The following is a 19903-nucleotide window of genomic DNA, read 5'->3' as shown; positions in this document are numbered from 1 at the left end:
CAGGCGATCCAGAGAACTTTCAGTATCAACCGGGCCTGAAAAAAAAGCCAAACACCTTGAATGGCAGCTCCGAAGATTCTTCACCTGAACTAGGAATGAGCCATCCTAGCACCGTGGGACAAAATTGGTCATGAAATGTCTCTCAAAATATTGGTCGAATTTAGGACCATGGGGGAGCACTGTGAATGAAAATACTACAGTGTGAATGAAAATACTGCAACCATGTCAGTAAACAAAGAATGCTGAAACCAAGTCATCAGCAGCTGCTGCCACCCTTAGCGAGGACAGGATTGCAGGCCAGCCTCTCAGCCACTCACAGTGGTGCCCTCTGAGCGGACTCAAATAAGAAAGAACAGGACAGCTAGGTGCTTGTCAAATGTGTGGATTCAAAGACCCAAATTATTGCTTTATCCCATACATGGATAAGCACTAAACACTTGAACTTGAGATACCTGGCTTTCTTTAGATAACAAGCAATCTTTTATTGTTCCAACTACCTGGTCTTTGTTGTAAAGCTCCTATGTAATCCTAGCTTCTCCCCTACTATTGGGAGCAGTCCCCCAGAGTGATCTGAGAGGCGGTCATCCTGGCTCGAGTCCTCCCGACAAATAAAACATAACTCTTAAATTTTAGGCTACATGTTTATTTCATTCAAGTCCCAGAATAGACACAAATCGTCAATTCTGTAATGGGACACACTGGATCAGGAATCAAAAGCGTGTATTAGTCAGGAAAATCTATGGCTCCCTCTTTCTTCCTGTCATTATACAATCCCACCAGAACTCATTATTTTGCTGTCTGCCCATCTGGGAACAAAACTCAGAGAAGAGTCTAATCTGCAGAGTGCCCTGCTGGGAAGAACCCCCCGCAGAAGCAGGGCTGGCTGCCTGCCCTTCCGCACGCTCTGCTGACCCCTAGTGTCCCGAGGGGACCAGGTCAACAGAGCTGTTCCCAACAGCTGCAAAGCCTCACATATTAAATAAAAACATTTTATTTTATACGCTGTGTTACGTATATACCCATCTCTGAAAACAGCTTTGCCAGGAGCCCAAATCTTCAACATTAATCTGCAAAGTCAAATCCGGTCCCCAAGGGAAAACAAGTCTTAAGACGATGCTAAGGCCTCCAAAGTCCTCTCCACGACCATCAACCAAACTGCCTGTAGGTCTGCAGCTGCAGGCGGGTGCATGTGTGTTTTTAAAGCAACTCCTTCCTGCCCTCGGGTGCTACAGTGTCCTTCTATGCCCTCCCATCTCAGGGTAAGAGCAGCCGCTGCAGAACCTTGCAGGGCAGCACTGACAGGACAGGATACAGAGGATCAGAGCTAAACTAAGCCTTCTGATGACACAAGCTTGTCACTGTGTCATCTTTAGAGATGAAGATGTATATAGAGAGAGGTGGGGTGATATTGCTCAAAGTCACACAGATAATAAGTGACAAAGTCTATAACTCTGCTCCTCCCTCCGGCGTGACGCCCCAGCTGGGACGCCCACAGAGTTCTCTCGTGCCTGCCTGAACAGTCCTTTATTGTCACTCATGACTCACCACAGGGTCTGTCCCTAGCCTGCCTTTTCAGCATCTTTTCCCTCCAGTCTCTTAGAAACAAGGCTGCTTGGGCCACTGTATGACTTCCGTCTCCCCGAAACCTCCGTTCTCAGGCTGGTCTTGCCTGTGCATCCGGCCTCCTGCTCAGAGGCTCTTCCCCCCTGCAGGAGGACGTTTCTACTCTCTGCAGGGACACCCCTTCAGGGGAGCCCTCTTCTCGCCATCAGCACGGCAGGTGTCCCAGGCCACATCCCGAGCTGCCCCATTAGGACTGGGGGTGCCCAGGTCTACTAATCAGAACAGCAGCCTCAGAGCCAGGGATTATGCTCGGATCACCCTGCAAACCTACTGCCCGCCTCACAGCCCCCAGCCAGCAGGTCACCTGGAAGTCACAGTAGGTGCCCCACCCAATCCAGAATCCTCTTCATTTGCCAGCACCGCTGATGACTGGTCTCCAACCTTTGGTCAGTTTCGCACAAAACAGCTCCATCTACTGTGAAGCGGGTGGTTTTCACTTCTGCGCACCATCCTTACTGGAAATGTTATGGGAAACCAAAAGGCCTTTTTCTCAACACTTTTCTGATGACACCCTCCCACCCACAATACTCTCATGCTCAAGAGCTTTGGATCCACGTGATTTTGTTTCCCTTACGCTAAGTGGCTCAAAACACTGCGGGATTCTTTCTCTTTTGAGGGTATTTGTACTCAGTTTCTCGCCTTTAATCTGTTTTTGTCTCTCTTTTCAGTGTCCCTAGCAGTTGCCACCTCTTAATCCCTTCAGCATCCTCCCTCCCAACATCTAGTCTAGGAAATCAGCTGTGATGAGGGGACCGGGGGCAGTCACAGAATATGCAACTAAGACAGAGAGGCTACATAATTTGCCGAAGAAATCAGCTTCAACCCCCAACAGTGTGTGTCACGTCCCTGTTTAAATCTTATGCAAAGAAAGTTAACGTTTTGTAGATTATGTTTATAAACAGATGAAGTATGAAAATACATACAATGACACACATCAACTCTAAGATGTTCACTAACTCCACTATTTTGTTTCTATTAAAAAATTAAGAACTCCTGCAGTCAATATAGCAAATTGTTACTGGGTTTTAAATCCAGAATATAGATGGGTTAAGTGTGTCATTACTCATCCTTATTTGTATGTTCACAAGACAAAATGATTTGAAAGTCCCTCTCCCCGCCCCTGACTCACTACGGGCTCTCACCTGAGCTCCAAGACCACACATCTAACAGCCTTTCACTTTACCCACAGCTGAAATCATCAGATTTCCCCCAGAGCTCCCGCTGCAGCTTTCCCTCCTCAGAGCACAGCAGGACCATCATTTACCTCATTAATTCACACAGAAACCTGGGCCTTACTCCATCCTACCTTCACAGACAGCATTCATCCTTTCCTTTTTACCATCAAAACATGCCTTCAATCTGTTCGCTTTTACCCACTGACTGTCCCACCGCTCAAGAGGAAGCCACCAACACTGCCCACCTGGACTCACGAGTCTCCCAAGTAGCCCCTCAGCCGCTCTCCCCTACTTGAGACAAATGGGATTGTGTCACTCCCACCCTTCTTGGACACTTTTCAAACCCACTGTTCTTAGAAGAAACTCCAATTTCTTCACCTGGTGAAAGTCTTTGCAATCAAACTGTCAGCTCAGGGAGGGCAGGACCCGCCGTCTCCCCTCGGCCCCACCCTCTGGCAGAGCATCAGCTTGGGAGGACCTGCTGAGCTACACCTGCCTGTATTCAAAACCTGGTCTTGAGTTCTTAGCAAACTTCTTCACTTATCCATACAAATCCAGGGTAGATAAGAAAGATTTTAGTTGTTGAGCGAGACTATTGATTTGGGGATTTTGCACTAGCAACCTGCAAGGACATGTTCTAATGATTCTGTCTTCTTAAAACAACACCCAGATTTAAGTAATATTTGTGGAATGTCTTCAGAGTAAAAGGGACTGCACTTTTACAGACTTTATGTTTTATAACATGAACAACCCGGACAGGGTCACAAATGGAACCGCCTCACAAGTGACAGAAGACAGGAGAGAGGCATATAGCAACAGGTCACAAAGATGGTAAGACTAAAGTTGTTTCTCCAACCCCCGAAAAATTTCCTCCAAGAACAGAAAACACTGAATTTTGAAAGTAAAATACTATCATATAAAGAAATAAAATAAATAATCCTCTTCATCAGGGTGTTACGATCTGACTGCAGAGTTTTCAGCAGGCCATACTGAATCCTAGCACAGAAAAATCTGATGGACTAGTGGTAAGTTCCAGGAAAACGGCAGCAATTCCTCCACTTGTAAGAGGACACACACTCACTTATTGAAGGTGATTGTAAACCACATGCTGAAGAAATTCAGAAGATTCAGGCACCGTTTCTAGATGGTGACGACACGGAAGGACGGCTTGGATGCATGCTTCTAACTGAGTCACCGGCATTCTTACACTGCAGGGGGAAAAGGAGGCCCTCAGCCAAGAGCAGAGATTTTCCTGTCATGTGTCCCCGGCCATGCCTCAGGGACTCAGTGTCCTGTATCCGTCCCGCCCCAGGCAAGGACCCGCAGCGTGGCCCACCCAAGCAGGAGGGGCACTGTGCTTGAGAAAGCCCACCCCAGATGGGAGCAAGAGTGGCTGGTGTGGTTGTGTGAACCTATAAATTCTCACAGAAATACACCTGCATACATTCAAGTGATAAAATTTAGGGTAGCAGGCTATTTAACAAAATTTCAATTGTCAGTTTTAATGTTACCATTCCTTTCCTCTTGCCCCCTGCACTCTGAGACAGGATTACGCTCTCTCACACCTGCAGCTCTGATGCAATAGTTGTGAAATCATTTTACTTTGCTGCAAGTGTCTTTGCTCCCCGTGTCGCTGTGACTGTCGTCTCTTAACACAGTCAGATGTCTTCCTGGATCTCTCCCTGAGTTCCTTCCTCCTGCTTCTCAGATCCTGAGATAAAGAACAGGTGAAGGCACATGACTTGAAAAGGCACTGTGGACTTGAGCAAAGTCCTCAGTGACCCCCTAGGTGAGTGCTACTCACCCCTTACCTTCGATTCTCAAGGTTCTGCCCAGGGTGACATCCAGACAGGAGAGAGTCTTGGGCCCATTTAAAAGCTGTGTGGCTTGGGTGTGGGAAAAAGTGCAGAAGCTGGTTCTGTAGCCGGGCCCCTCCCCACCTCTGCTCATCTCGTACCCGAGGCCCCGCTGCCAAGCCCCCAGGCTCCCTGAACTTCTGTCCTTCTCTTCTACTCTACTCCAAGCCCTTTTCCTCTTCCTTTATTCCCTGATTATCCCCAGCTGGAGTGATTTTTCCATCAGAGTATCTGAAAAAATTTTCTGCAGCTGAAAAAGAGGTCTGAAGAGGTCAATGCACCTATGCTGGTTCCTGAAGAGAGCCCCTGTTTAGGGGCACTCTCACCAACAGTCACGGGACATCAGACATGTTGCAGGGTCGGCCACCCCCAACAAGAGTTTGCTGTGACACCAACGAACGCACAGCATCCCTGTCACAAAGTTGTAGTTGACACACTCATCCGTTATTAAGAAGCAAAAATAAAAAAAATTTGCTCATGTTTCTTACTAAAATTATTTATGAGGTAGAAAAAGAGATTACAATACAAAAGAACAAATTTGACTCCATGTTAGATGTGTTCATTTAGTTTTAAACCTGTACCCTGTTTTCTAGGCTCAGACTTGATATCTCTGCACCTTTTGTAAAAGAAAGTTGCCTTTAGCTTGAAATATCCAGGATAGCCTATTGTCCGGGCTCTGATCTTTAAGGATGTTAGCTCTTCTACACTTATGTAGAGATGGCAAGTTGCAAAATAGAGAATAACCTTTGTTTTTTTTTGGAGGGTTTACGGGGGCACCATAATTTGACCGACATGGACAGCTGCAAGTCCAAAGGATTCCAAGGAGAAACAATTTGTACAGCAAGAAGTTTGCAACAACCAACCACATCCCCAGCGCTTTTTAGTATAAAAGGAGACTGAATTCTGACTTGGGGAAGAGAGTTCTCCTGGATATCAGTATGCCATTTTCTGGGTTTGCCAGCTTTTCAAATAAAGTCACTATTTCTTACTCCAACATCTCATCTCCCGATTTATTGGCCTGTCATGCAGCAAGCAGAACGAGTTTGGACTTGGTAACAAAATGACTGCATTGGAGGTAGTATGTCTTCACTGTTTCCTCATTTCCAGTATGTCACAGCTTATCAATTTTATATGCTGTTTAACAACACAACCAAAATACCTATTATACGGAATTGATTCCACGGAAATAAAATTATATCTACTCCTTCAAAACTTTTTTCTTTTCTATTTTATTTTGTTTTGCTTATTGAAAAGAAAAGTCAAATCATTTATTTCACGTATTTTTTACAGCTACATATTGTAAATACTACAAAGATATTTAAATTGCAATAAAAATTGTTCTTATATTAGTATAAAGATATATACACAATCAATGCAGATTAGGAAAGGAGTGGATTTACCAAATATCCACTGCACATCCAGTCTTTTACAAGCATATCCTGGAATATAAGCTTTGTTATTCATGGGCACCCCACCCCCATTCTCACTGCCGAGTCCCTTAGTAATCAACTACCAAGGCATAAGCATAGAACCACGCAATCACTATTTTAGGTATAAATGAGGGAATTGGCTCATTCAATTCTAGAACAGAAACCTTAAAATAAATTCTGAACTTATTTATAGATAAAGAAAATTGGACACAAAGAAGTACAGTTTCTCCCCCAAGTCACAAAGATAATAACTAGTAAAGGCAAGATTTGAACTCATCTGCCTGATTCTAAAAACTAAGGTGGAAATCCCATTCGACTGTGGAGGGTCCAGCAGCACAACCTATCACCCTATCTTTGTTCAGATCTAGCTTTAGACAACCTGAGACAGCACACCATTCCTATGGAACTCGAGGGCAAACGATAACAAAAAGGATTTTATATTCAGTAGTTAATTAGGTCTCATTTATATAAAGTGTCAGCAGGTCAGCAGAAAACTCTGGGAAATATGAGTGATTCCAGAGTTTTTGCTGATAAGAAATTCAATCTATCAGGACAGAGTGACCTTACCATGAGAGGTCTCATGCACATAAACTAAAGGCAGCTGAGCAATGAAAAGTAGCAAGACCATGGAACTCAAGCAAGAAGGATCCCTGCCATCCCCTTCCCAGTTGCCTCCTCACCCTTGTGGACAAGATGGCAGAAGACTCAGGTTCTTGTCCAAGTTACACCATCATGGAATCTCACCCATATAATGTTACGACTCTATGCTGCCTTAAGCCTTTTCCAACTCAAAAATGATGACACCAATATCTCAGCAGGATGTCTATGTCTCCACTTTCTCTCTTCTATTAGGAGACTATATCTATGGCCAAAAAGCAGAAACCCAATTAAAAGCACCATGCACGAAGCCTGGTGAAAGTCTGCATAACAAACTTTGTCCTCACGCTCAGTGAATGAAAACTCAGAAAAAGTGGTCCTTCTCCCTCTGCAAGTGGGAGGTAGCCTGATTGTGTGTGTGTGTGTGTGCGAGCGCGCGCATGAGTGTGTGTAAATCAAATACAATGTATTCTGGGATGTGTACAGATTTTTTTATGTTACTCTCATTTCATGAGGATGAGACAACCTTTAAAGTAATTTGAATCTAGTGTTCTGAGAGAGTCTCAGGCTGTTTTGTTGGAGGAGGGGAAAGGAGACAGTAAAGGAGGAAAGAAGTAAATGAAGCAAAGGAGTAAGAATACTGCTAGGGAAAGGCAAGACATTAATTTTGTTCCTTCTTGCATCACACACAAATTAGGGACCAGTTTTGCCCCATGTCTTTTCAAGCACTGAGTTGTAGAAGAAGAGGCGACAGCCCATTTCTCACTGAGCTTGTGACTGTACGTGGCATCTTATAGACATAAATTATTTACCCTGATCAAACATTCTAGCAGCAGGCCGTAATTCTCCTATTTTGAGAGACAGGAAAACAAGAATTGAAAGAGGGTATATAACTTGACAAAAGTCAGAGGACCAGTAAACTAAAGAGGATGAATTCAAACTCAGATCTGAATGCAGAGTCTGATCTTCCCACTCCCAGGGCTCGAAAATCCTTAACACACAGGTTCCCCAGCTCCTCTGCATTGATCCTGGCACCAAGCATTTCCCATGGCGATGGTCTCCAGTTCACACAGACACAGCGCTCTGTGCAGCCAATAACCTCCATTCGACCTTGGTAATCTACCTGCCACGCCCACCAGTCTTCACCATACAGGCAGGAAAGCTGGCTTTCAAGTGCATCCAAAGCCATCCCTGGTCTGACCTGGGCTCTTCAGCGGCTTTTCCAGCGTACAGACAGCCATGAAAGTGCTCACAGTTTGTACATGAGCCACACTACCTCTCTCCATTTGTCTCCCCACCTATACTACTTAGCTATGACCATTTTGAGAATCCTACAAGTTTTTAAAAACAGAAAAGAAAGGATTCTGTAACAAGTACATAATACTTACAATTTTAAATGAGAAGTTACAAAGTGAGTAGTCACAAACCGAATCTGCCTCCCTAGGTGTCAGTTTTAACAGTTAAACAACATAAGAGCAAAAAATTCTCACTTACAAAATTAACAAAAACATCAACAATAATCTGGAATAAACTCAAAAACAATGCCCATGTTGTACATGCAGAAATTACAGGAATGTACTGAGGGTTGAAGTAAGAGGTGTGAATGTAGAGACATCAACATATTGTATGGAGTAAAGCAGTTTTGTAAAGATGTACGTTCTCCTAAAGATAATTCAAAACTTACTAAATAATCCCATGACAACTCTTATCTGTTTTTTTTTAACTAGAAAAAAGTAGTTTAGAATTCTTCAGGAATAATAAAGTCATAATACTAGCCAAGAAAATTAGGGATGGAAAAAAAATCAAAAACATTGGGCTGTCAGATATTGAATAAGTTTTTACAATATGTAAGATATGGTGCTGGAGTAAGAACGTAAGATTAACAGAAATTAACAATGATCTCAAAAAGAGACTCTAGTGTACATAAGTATTTTGTAGAGGTGGGATTTCAAATCAAAGAGCAAAGTATGAATTCAATAATTGTCTTGGGACAATCAGAGAATCCCCTGGAAAAAACAAATTCAATTCCAGTCATATTGACCACAAGAAAAATTCCAGATAGTGATGTAAATATTAGAAAGTACTAATAACAGCAAATACAACACTTTGCCCATATTAATTCAACTTCTCCTCATTATAACAAGTACCATTATCATCTCCAACTTAGAGATTAAAAAAACCTACAGAAGAGCTTTATAACATTATAAGAAAGTATTTCTAAGAATAATATCAAGGATAAAACCCAAAAAGAAGGCAATTACTATCTTAAGATTAGTTTGGGCCACAATAAAAATGAACCTACTGAACAAAATGAAAGGCAAGAAATGACAAGAAAAAGCTCTGTGATACATGTTGATGAAGACATGGGGTTAATGTTCATAACATACAAAGAGCTGTCACAAAGCAACAAGAAGCTCCCTCACTTAAATGTGTGCAAAGGACAAAAGGGATCATTCACTTTTTAAAAGTCAAATGGCTAATGAGTGAAAAATGCTCAATACATCACTGGCCATCAAGTGCAAACTAAAACAATGAAAAAGCACTTTTGCTCATCACATTGGCAAATATTTTTAAAAGATATTCTACCTAGTGTCCATCTTTGAGATAATAAACTGTGAGCGATCTTTTTGGAGGACGACATGTCAATGGATATGTAAACTCTGAAAAACGTTTGTACACACAGACTGAACTACACTTTAAGCAATCGTTTCACTTAAAAAAAATCAGTTCAAAAAGATGTACTCATCAGAGCATTTACACAGCACTGTTTACAATGGTGGGAAGAAAAGCTGAAGTGAAATCATATCCAGCGATAGAGAATTGGTTACATAAGTTATTCTACATCTTTTCATTCCCCACCGGAGAAGGAATTCCTAGAGTCAATTGAAAGGGCCTGTGATGCATGTAATTGTCACATCCAGGGACTAAATTTCCAGAAACCTTAACTAAAGGAATACTTATACAAGATCACAGGAATGTTTGTACAAGATGGAGGCCAGTCAAACACCCTTTCTGACAGTGGAAGATGGAGAAAACTTAAGTGTCCACCATCAAGACAATGATGCGGTAAATCACGGCGAGCTTTGGGCACTAAAGTTCCGGTGTTTCAGCGTGGTCCAAGGCCTTGTCCACAGTACTCTCCCACGAAAGGTGTCCTTGCACAAGAGACCAAACCTGCACATCAGGAGACCCCTCCACTCTATCTGAAAGGACCGGGTGAGTCTGAAGGGGGAGGACGTCTATGAAATAACCCTGAGTGAATAAAGCGAGCTGCAGAAAACATATAGTATGGCCTTATTTTACAATAAAGCATATATACACTCACATATACATAGATTTCTCATATACGTGTATGTATGTATGTGTATATATATATGACATTGGCATAAAGGTCATGAAATATATTCACCACATTATCAGCAGTTTTTACTCTCAGAAAAAAAGGGGAAGGGATGTAGGGGCCTTTCGGTACCACCACAGTTCTCTTTTCAGTATTTCAGTTACGTATACTTGGAATTTAAAAGTTTATTTAGTCCGAAGTAAAATGGACGATGCCTCCAAAAGACAGAATGCTATACTGGTCATTAAAAATCATGCCAGGGGAGACAGAATATTGTAGAAAAACGTGTAATAAGCCGAATGGAAAATGGAGGTCTCCACACAGTTAACAGGCACAGAGTGCTTGCTGGTTTTTATGACAGAGGTAATACACACTGATGAAAAGAACAGAAAAAAGATATTAAAGTGTTAATTATAATCTCTGATTAGTGGAACTAGGATAGACACTTTTGACCCTTTTTTCAGACTTTTATATTAAATACACATTATTTTTCATCTGGAAAAATCATTTCTAGATGTCTAGTACCACACATAAAAAAAAATACACGAGTGCTTACAGAAACAAATAACTAGGAGACACCGTAGCAACGTCACACAATGTAGAACGGGCGATCCTGAATAACACCACACAGTTACATAAGGACCCACAAACTGAGAGCACCTGCTGTAACAGGGCGTGGCCCCCTTCTAGTTGTCAGATGTGTCTTCAGGGCTGAGGCAGTTCTCAGCACGGCCAGTGTCAGTGCTGGTGTCTGGATGGATGCCACTGTGGGTGAGGGCACCTGCAAGCCGAGAGGAAGAACAGAAATCATCCTCTGCTTTTTCTTTCTTGTTTCTTTGTTACTTTTAAAGAGAAGCGTAAATAAGATAAACTGAATCTTCCCTACTGAAATTTCAGTAATGAAACCGTTTTTAAAGTGTTCACAAATTAAATTCTGCCTATAACTGTCTTTTCAAAAAAGCATCATATTTATTAAATGTTAATTAACTCAGTTAATTAACTACCTGTTGAAACCTATTAAAGAACATGAAATGCACTATGTAAAAGTACCACGCCTGTAGTGACTACCTTAGTTGTCTTCACGGTAGTGCAGTCAGCCCCCACCATCCCGTGGCCCTGAGCTCCTGATGCTGGAAAGAGATCACGCTGCCGCTTCAGATGGAGATAAAAGGTGAAAGCATTTTCTGAAATCTACAGCACTGATAAAACATGACTGAAAAATACCAGGTTCCTTTGATGCTATCATTTTCTGTTTCTGGCCAACACCCGTCAATGAGCAGAATCACCCTATTCCCGAGCCATGGGACTCACGTGGAAAGCAGTTTTGGAAAATTTCCAGGTATAGAATGTAATCAACTATACATAGAACTCTGAAAAAGAAAAGATGCAATACTCTGATTTTGGAAGACACTCAAAATATTCTCCTAAACATTAGTAGCTGGAAAGACTGGGCTTCTCCTAAGCCACTTATTTATTTCACAGCCAGTGAGCATCTCCCACAAATCCTGCTTCCCTGTGTCGGCTGGGAGCCTCAGGCACACTACTGCTGTCAATCATATAAGTCACAAGGCAGAGGAGTGTGTCTCATGCCTGCAACCCTCACACAGGCTCATCTCCTAGCCTCACTGTCTGAACTTGACCCCATTTTCTCACCTGTTTATTTGGTATCTGTTCTTCTGTAAGCTGCCTGAAATGCTTTTTGGAACAAGTCAGAAAAATCAGTGGGTAAATAAATGGACAGATGGACAGGTGAGAGTTTGGAAGACAAACAGAGAGACTCCAAGAAAAGGGGAACAAAGAAAATTTCCTATGCAAAACCCTCTTCTAGTCAGGGAAGAAAACCACCACGGAGAATTGTGAAGAGACAGGTAGCTTAGGACTGTTTCCTGGATTCCATGAAAAGTCACACCAAGAGATGAGAGGGTAGAAATATAAATAATAATAAAAAAAAAAACATGCATGCTTGAAAAATATATCTACACTATGTACTTTCTAAAGAATAGATTCAAATCAGCACGGTCCAATAACACAATCCTTGGGTATTTACAGAAGTGAGAACCCCATCTCCAAACCACAAGGCATCCCTTTGGAGCACTGAGAGTCTACACGGGGCGGTCATAAAGCCATCACCGCAAAAGCTATGCGATCCTGCAAATAGGAGGAACGAGCAGCTGTGCTCGGGCTGCCCACGCGCTTCATTTACACACCACAGCAACTTTACGGGGGGGAAGCCTAGCAAGCCCCGTCTCTGCAGGACAGAAAACCAGTACTGGAGAGGCTAAGCCGACCTACCAGTTCTCCATCTCACACGACTGGTCACTCCAGAGCAGGACTTGAACTCGGACCCACGTTTGTAACCACAGTACTACCGAAATATATGTGCTTTTTATGTGTATAATACAATTGTTTCTGGCATGAAAGTGTATTTAATAAATGATCGGTTGTCTTGTCTATCTCATTAGCACAAAATCTTTATACTGTTGAATTGTACTCTTTTCCCCTGGAGAAAGGAATGGAAAGAGCAGTGGTCAGAATGAGTTGGGGCTCCATTCTTTATCTGTTACCTCATCTCATCCAAGTCCCCAAACAGGGAGAAGGAGCAATTGTTCTCTTCATCTTTTAAAGGGAGAGCTCCTCTGATGGTGACTTACTCAACTCCAAAACCAAGTCTGGGGGAAGGGCACATGCAGCACCAAGAGCAGTATCACCTGTAGGAAGGCGAAAAGAGCTCAGGGGATGGCTCAGGGGTCAGCCTAATTTAATTTCAATCGATAAAACAATAACACAATCTAAAAATACTAGCATGCAATGGATTTGCTCTTTCTTGACATCTAGCAAGTTTCCACAGCCCACATGTAACATTATCGTGAAATAGTGAAAGGTAGAGTCCACAGACAAGGAAAATCAATGCCACAGGCAGGCTGAAAACCAGGCTGGAGGAAAGGAAGAGAAAGGGCATAGTTAAGAAGAGGGGAAAGACTGGGAAAAAGACATCATCACAAGGACTCTCAAGCATCATCCAGCAATCATATAGTCATTCATTCAAGACAGAGTTACTGACGTCCTATTTTGTGCAAGATTTTACAGAGGGCAAAGAAAGACTGCAGCATCCATGGTGGCAGCAAGTGGCGGGGCTATAATACAATTCGAATCCCGGTACATTGCACACTAGTCCTTAGTATAAATACAAAAAAATAAAGTAAAATACTATGTAACCTCTACGCAATCTTGAAAAAAATTAAAGAAGACCTAAATACCTGGACAGACACACCACACAGATTCCTGGATCAGATGACAGCGCTCTTGGGATGGCAGTGCTCCCCAGAGCGATCCGTATACTCAACGTGGTCTCGATCACAATCCCAGCGGGCTCCTCTGCAGTAACTGACTAGCTGCTGCTACAATTCATATGGGAATTCGAGGGTCTCAGTAATCAAAACTTACTTGAAAAAGAAGAACAACGTGAGAGGACTTGTAATTCTCAATTTCAAACCTTACAACTGTATCTCCAAGTGAGATTAGAGGCCATTTTTAAGTTATTACTGTGTTTATCCTTATTTTCTAAATTCTGTACAATGAATATACGTGTTAGAATAAGAAAAATAAAAAGTAAGGTATCTTTTAAAATATGCACACCGATTCATTCATTGGGAAGAAAATTATTTTAACTGTAAAAATGTAAACAAATATCTAGTGAAAAAGGACAACTTAAAAACAAGTGTGCATTTACAATTTTCATAAATTGAAAACTGAAAAGCACAAACACATCAAGTTTCTAGGGAGACCGGTGAAATATACTAATAGTTATTTTCAAAAATTCTAATTGAACAATGAAAACTCAAAGGGAAAATCCTGATTGACAGCCAACTGCAAACACGTGGATAGCAAAGGCCTAGAAATCACAGTTCCTTTAAATCTGCTACTAACTCAAAAGGAGAGGAGATTCCTCACTGAGGGGACAGTGGAATCCCTTGCATAAGACAGGATACACAGTACAAACGGCACTAGATACGGGGGTGATTTTCTTAGAAGAATTCTAAAGTTACAAAATTGCCGAAAAACTATATAAACACTGACAGACAGATTAAAACACACAGTCATGTATATTACATATAAACATATGAAGTCTGCTCCCATGTTGCATAGGAATACAATCATATTTGTTCAATAATGGGCACTGATTAATTTATCCCAGGTAGAAAATTTCAACTAAAACAAATAATCAATATTACACTCATCTTGTCAAATCTACTTGATAAGTTACTCTGCTATGTAACCATAATGTGTCTAAGATATATCTAAAATCAGTGAAAAAGATCTTTGTATGGTATTTGAATTCTTCTCAAAATTCGAAGCTTAATTTTAAAATAGATCTGAGCAATATTTCTATATTATCTTTTCCCTTGTGAAATGAACAACAGAGTCTGTTGTCAAAATTCTGTCCTACAATGATTCATGAGCACCGTATCCTCACAAAACTGCTAGACAGCAAGGCACGATCCAGACACTGTGACCAAACAAATGAAACACAAGGAAGACAGTGACCCTATTCTGGAAGGCTTATAATATGTGTCAACACAGGGGTTTATATTTGATTGGTTTGATTGGGTAGCAAAAAAAATCAATCAAGTACTTTCTTCTTTGAGCATTCTGTAAGTCATGACTGTTTTTAGTTTCATGAGCAGGAAAGACTTAAGCATGACTTGATTAGGTCAACTAGCAACAATCATCACTGGAGAGTGAGTAATAAAGAAGTTAACTGATAGCAATGCTTCTGCCTACATGAGACCTAAAATAAATCTACACTGATAACTGAAAGGAAAATGAGGAGATGAGGTCTCCAATGAGAAAACAAACTAACAAGAAATCAAAAAAGAAAGACGTTTTCATTAACGATTCCAGGCAGTAGTGGAGCATGGTGGTGAAGAGCACAGATGCTGGGGACAAACATGAGGGTCTGAGCTCCCACAGCACTGGGTAGCTGTGACACTGATATTTCAGTGAAATTCTCTGCATCACAGTCTCCTATCCATAGACTGGGGACAACAACCGCACCCATCTCCTAGATGGTCCTACGAATTAAGTTATTTTATATATAAAAGTTTAAATAAAATACCTCAGATTTTAAGTAATACCCCAAAAACACAAGGAACAAAGAAAACAGAGATAAATTGGAGTTCATCAAAATTTAAAACTTTGCTTCAAAGGGCACCATCCAGAAAGTGAAAAAACAACAGAGAGGAGAAAATTTTTTCAAATCATTTATCTGATTAAGAATTTGTATCTCCAAATTAAAAGAAAAACAAACCTACAACTCAACAATAAAAAGGCAACTCAATTAAAAGAAGGATAAAGGATCCGAAAAGGTATTTTTCTAGGAAAATATACAAATGGCCAGTAAGCACAATGAAACGATGTTCAATATCATTAGCTGTAATGGAAATCAAGTCAAAACCACTAGGAGAAACCGCTTCACACTCACTTCAATAGGTTATAATCAAAAAAACTGTAAAAAGCACTAATGAGGACACAGAGGAAGCGGAGCGCGCAGCCCTTTCTGGTGAGGACGTAACACAGCGTGGCCACTTTGGAAAACGGCCTGGCACGTCCTCAGAGATTTGGACATTTGGTTTATGAAAGACCCAGCATTTGTGCTCTCTGGTCACATACGTAAGAGAAGTGAAAACAAATGTCCACATAAAAACTTCTAAGGAAATATTCACGGCGACATTACTCATCACAGCCAAAAAGCAGAAACAACACAAATGACTATCACCTGATGAATGGGTAAACAGTGGGGCCCATGTATTCAGTAGAATATAATTCAGCAATAGCAAAGCATAGAGTACTGACCCAGGCCACAACGTGGGCAAACATTGAAAACGTTACTCAGTGTGAAAGAAGTCAGTCACAATAGACGGTTCCATTTACATGAAATGACTCATTTTACATGAAATGTCCAGCACAGGCAAACCCACATAGAGAGAAGAGTGGCTGCCTGGGGCTGGGGGAAGATGGGGAAGTTGGGAATGACTGCTTGTGCATACTTGGGCTTCCTGTTGGGGGATGAAAATGTTCTAAGATTGACTGGGATGCACAATTCTGGGCATAGAGTAAAAACCACTGGTGAATTGTATTAAAACTGTTAAGGACAAAAGCACCTCGGGCCAGTACCTTCAAATAGTAAATGCAAATTGCTAACTTTTATTAGAGGAAGAAGAAACTGCCCTCAGCATGAAAGCAGGAGACCAGCAAATGGGGGTTAACTGAAATTGGACAAGAGCATTTCATTTGAAACAGTTGCTGAGTGTACACGAAATGTTCAGAAATTGGAAAATCAGCTTGACATCACGAAGAAGCATTCTGCTTCAAATGCAGATCAAGGATTCGGCAATCCCAGCTGCTACAAATGACAGAGAAGAAACCTGGTTTTAAAAATAAGCACCAGAGCCAACAATGAGATGGTGGTGAGGAAAGCAGGCGACCAGATATCTGGAAAAGTTTTCTACAAATATTTACTCCACTGAAAATTAAAAAAAAAAAATGACAGTGATGCAATGCTGTGCTGGCCTCACGTGAATGGACTTCCTCCGGTGCTCGACAGTTCTGTAACCACGAATGCGAGACTCAGGAGAATCAGCATGGCTCCTGGGAGTCCCCAAGTGAGTGCCCACCAGCACGCTGACCACCATCACATCTGCCAGTGTTGTATTGTAGAGAAGAGATCAACTTCTAAAAAGCCCAGGAAATGTTGACAAGGGAAGAAAAGACTGCGGTCAGTCTTGGGACAGAGGCCCTGAGAGCAGAGGCCAGAAGGCTGCAGGTGAACTGGAGTGGCCCTGGGGCAGGAAAGGACCACGGAGGAGCAGATCTTTATCCTCTACTCTCACTCCCTTGGGTAGGAGAGATAAAGTCTGCATCCTTCTCACCTGGAACTGTGGGTTCCGGCGGGCAAGAGTCTTACCTACAGGGAATGATTACTCAAGACTCTGTGGGAAAAGTCGAGAAAGCGAGAGGGATTAGGGAGCCAACTCCACGAGCCTCTCATTTGCTCCCATATTTATTGTGCATAATCAAAGGAAAAATTCATTAACAGCTCTGTGATAGTAAGCAGAAACTTGGGGAAAGAAGGGATGAGACAGAGATTGGAGAATCCACCATGAGTAAAAAGGCTTAGTGTATCTTTAGGGAAGTCATGCGGTGAGGGGAATAAGATACATTTTTTAGATATGTGAATTACAAAGCAGACCACCAGACCAGCTAGGCCCTTGTTTTGGGGTTAGTAGACTATCTAACTGCACACTAACCCAGCGTTTATAGCTGAGGGCCAGGGTCATTGCTTTTCAATGAGCAGAGTGCTATCTAAAACCTCAATTACGAAAGCAAAGCATTGTTTCTGCTTTTTAAGGCAAGGAGACAGGAGTGAGAATGCACAGGCGCTTGCCTGCAAAGCAGATACTAAGCATATATTTTTCTTCTTAAATTTGACAGGCGGCTGGGGTCTGTTAAAATTTGTTAACATAATCATGGACTCCCACATGGAACCATTATGGACGAAAACCTAGGGTGACAAATCCTGGCTCTGGGCCTTTTCCTGCCAACTTCAGCCACTCTAGCAGGGTCTAGGCACATCCCTGAATAACGATCCTACAGAACCACACGCACTCTTAACTCCTGGTGCTTGAAACTTAATTTTAGCTCTACACAACTTAAAGTAGAAAAGTTTCATAAGAAAAAGGTATTATATTCACTTTATATCTCATCATAGGACTGATTTTTCTGATTCCTCTAAGCTGCTTCTTCATAATGCACCTAATTCTGCAGGTGAATTCAGTACTTTCCTTTAGTCATAACTAGCCTGTTTGGTCTCGCTAACTTCTATTGGTCAAATACCGATACACTTAATTGATATCATTGTTCATCAATTTCAGCTGGGAGTAGATGGAGTATCACTTTGTTCCTCAGCCAACCCTCAACTCTTTATCATCAGCAACTCAGGCCTCCGGAAAACAGAAAAAAAACATTTGTTTCCCTTCTACATTTTCAAAAAAACCAACAGGATACATCAGCCTGGAGAAAGACTTCAACACAAGTGTTAAAACAAAAATCTATAAACCTGAAGCAACTCCATCTCCGAATCATGACACACAATGACATGAGAGTATGGGTGTCAGGCACAAAGCATGCATGAGCCTGACCACCTCATTTCTATTTTTCAAAGGAAGGAAGGTTTTCCTATTTTTTATTATCACTCTGTCATTGTTTCTGATTAAGCCAAAAACTAGTTTATGAAATAATTAAGCACTGCAACAAAAAGATTTTTGTTGTATCAATGACAGAAGGCATTTAGAGGGGTTAGGAAAACCCACCTCTGTAAAAAATGCAAAATTTCCTCCCCTGTGAAGAACACATATACAAAATGCAACAGAGAATTCAGACTCTTGTGAGAGGAGCAAAAGCCACAGAAACAAAGCAAAGTCATTACTATGAGTCAATTCAAATTTCACTGGACAATCATGTTCAATGCATTCAATGAAATTTAAGGGCACACTGCAAACCATTCACTTAATGATCTGCAGGCTAGAGGAAGAATTTCCCTCTTTAACAGACAACAGTAATCAATAGGGTGCCCCACCAAACAAGGACCAAAGAACAATCAGGTTTTTAACAGTTCTGATAAATCAGCATGTTCTAAAGATTAAAATCCAGAAATTTTAAACATTCATTCACACCACAATGAAACAAGCACTGAAAAAAAAAAAAAGCCAAAGAAACTAAGCACATAGATCATGTACCTGGATAAATGAGAACTTCATGCACTGCTGGAAGAAAGAACAGTCTATAGCCTTTTACTTGAAAAATAAAACTACATTTAAAGTTAAATGCTAAAACACATTTCATCATTCATGTTGCCTTGAAAAATCTGAGGCACTTGTCTCTGATCAGAAAAGCAATTCTATGTAATAGTATGTTACAATTCAGTGTCAGTTTGCTTTAGAAGAAAAGAGAAAAGAAAAGCTACTGTTTCTCATATCCTGCATAAAGTGTGAAGTGCCTCCCTGCCTTCCTCCTCCCATTTTCTAAGCTCACGCTCCCCAACCCTTCTGAAACAAGTATGAGAATGACTTATTCCCACCAATATGCCAAATGACAAAAGAATATCAATTTATTTGTGTAAATATATGCCTACATCTTAAAGTAGAGGAGAAATATATCAGAAGTCTATATGGAACTTCTTTCTACCTTCCTGAAATCACACACACAAACATTCACACAGACACAGACATATTCCCCCTGGATTACTGGGCACTTCACAAGCTTAGGACCTAAAACTTTTACAAGATAACTTTGTAGTTAGTTTAAAATACAAAACTGTCAGCTTTTGAAAGCCTAGATCATCTGCTAAACCATCCAAATATCAAAGAGACCCAATTAGCCTTCCCTGTAGAGTGTAATTTCCCATGATGGCAAAACAGACCATAAGAAGTACTGGATCCAAGTCTCGTGTTTATCACTAGCTATGATCGTTCTTAAGCACATTAACAGATTCAGAATTGTATGTCCCAACAAAATTTATTCTTATTGAAATAGTATACGTGTTCAATTGCTTATACAGAGACTAGGTCCCATGATGGTGTTTAAGAGCTATTTTGTTTATTGCAATATTTATTTTTAAGTGCAGAGAAGGAGGGCGGGTGTTGCTCAGTTGAAGGCCACCTGCTTAGCATGCAAAATGTCCTGGCTTCAGTCCCGAGTACCTCCAAAATAATAAATAAAAATAAGTGCATATTTAAAAATAAGAGTAAAGGTATAAAAAAACGCAGACTAAAACCACTGCAATCTAGGACCCACAATTACAATAAAAAACAAGTGTTTCTATCA

This window comes from Vicugna pacos, unplaced genomic scaffold (assembly GCF_048564905.1).
Source record: "Vicugna pacos unplaced genomic scaffold, VicPac4 scaffold_20, whole genome shotgun sequence".
NCBI lineage: Eukaryota > Metazoa > Chordata > Mammalia > Artiodactyla > Camelidae > Vicugna > Vicugna pacos.
Note: the sequence above shows the minus strand (reverse complement) of the source record.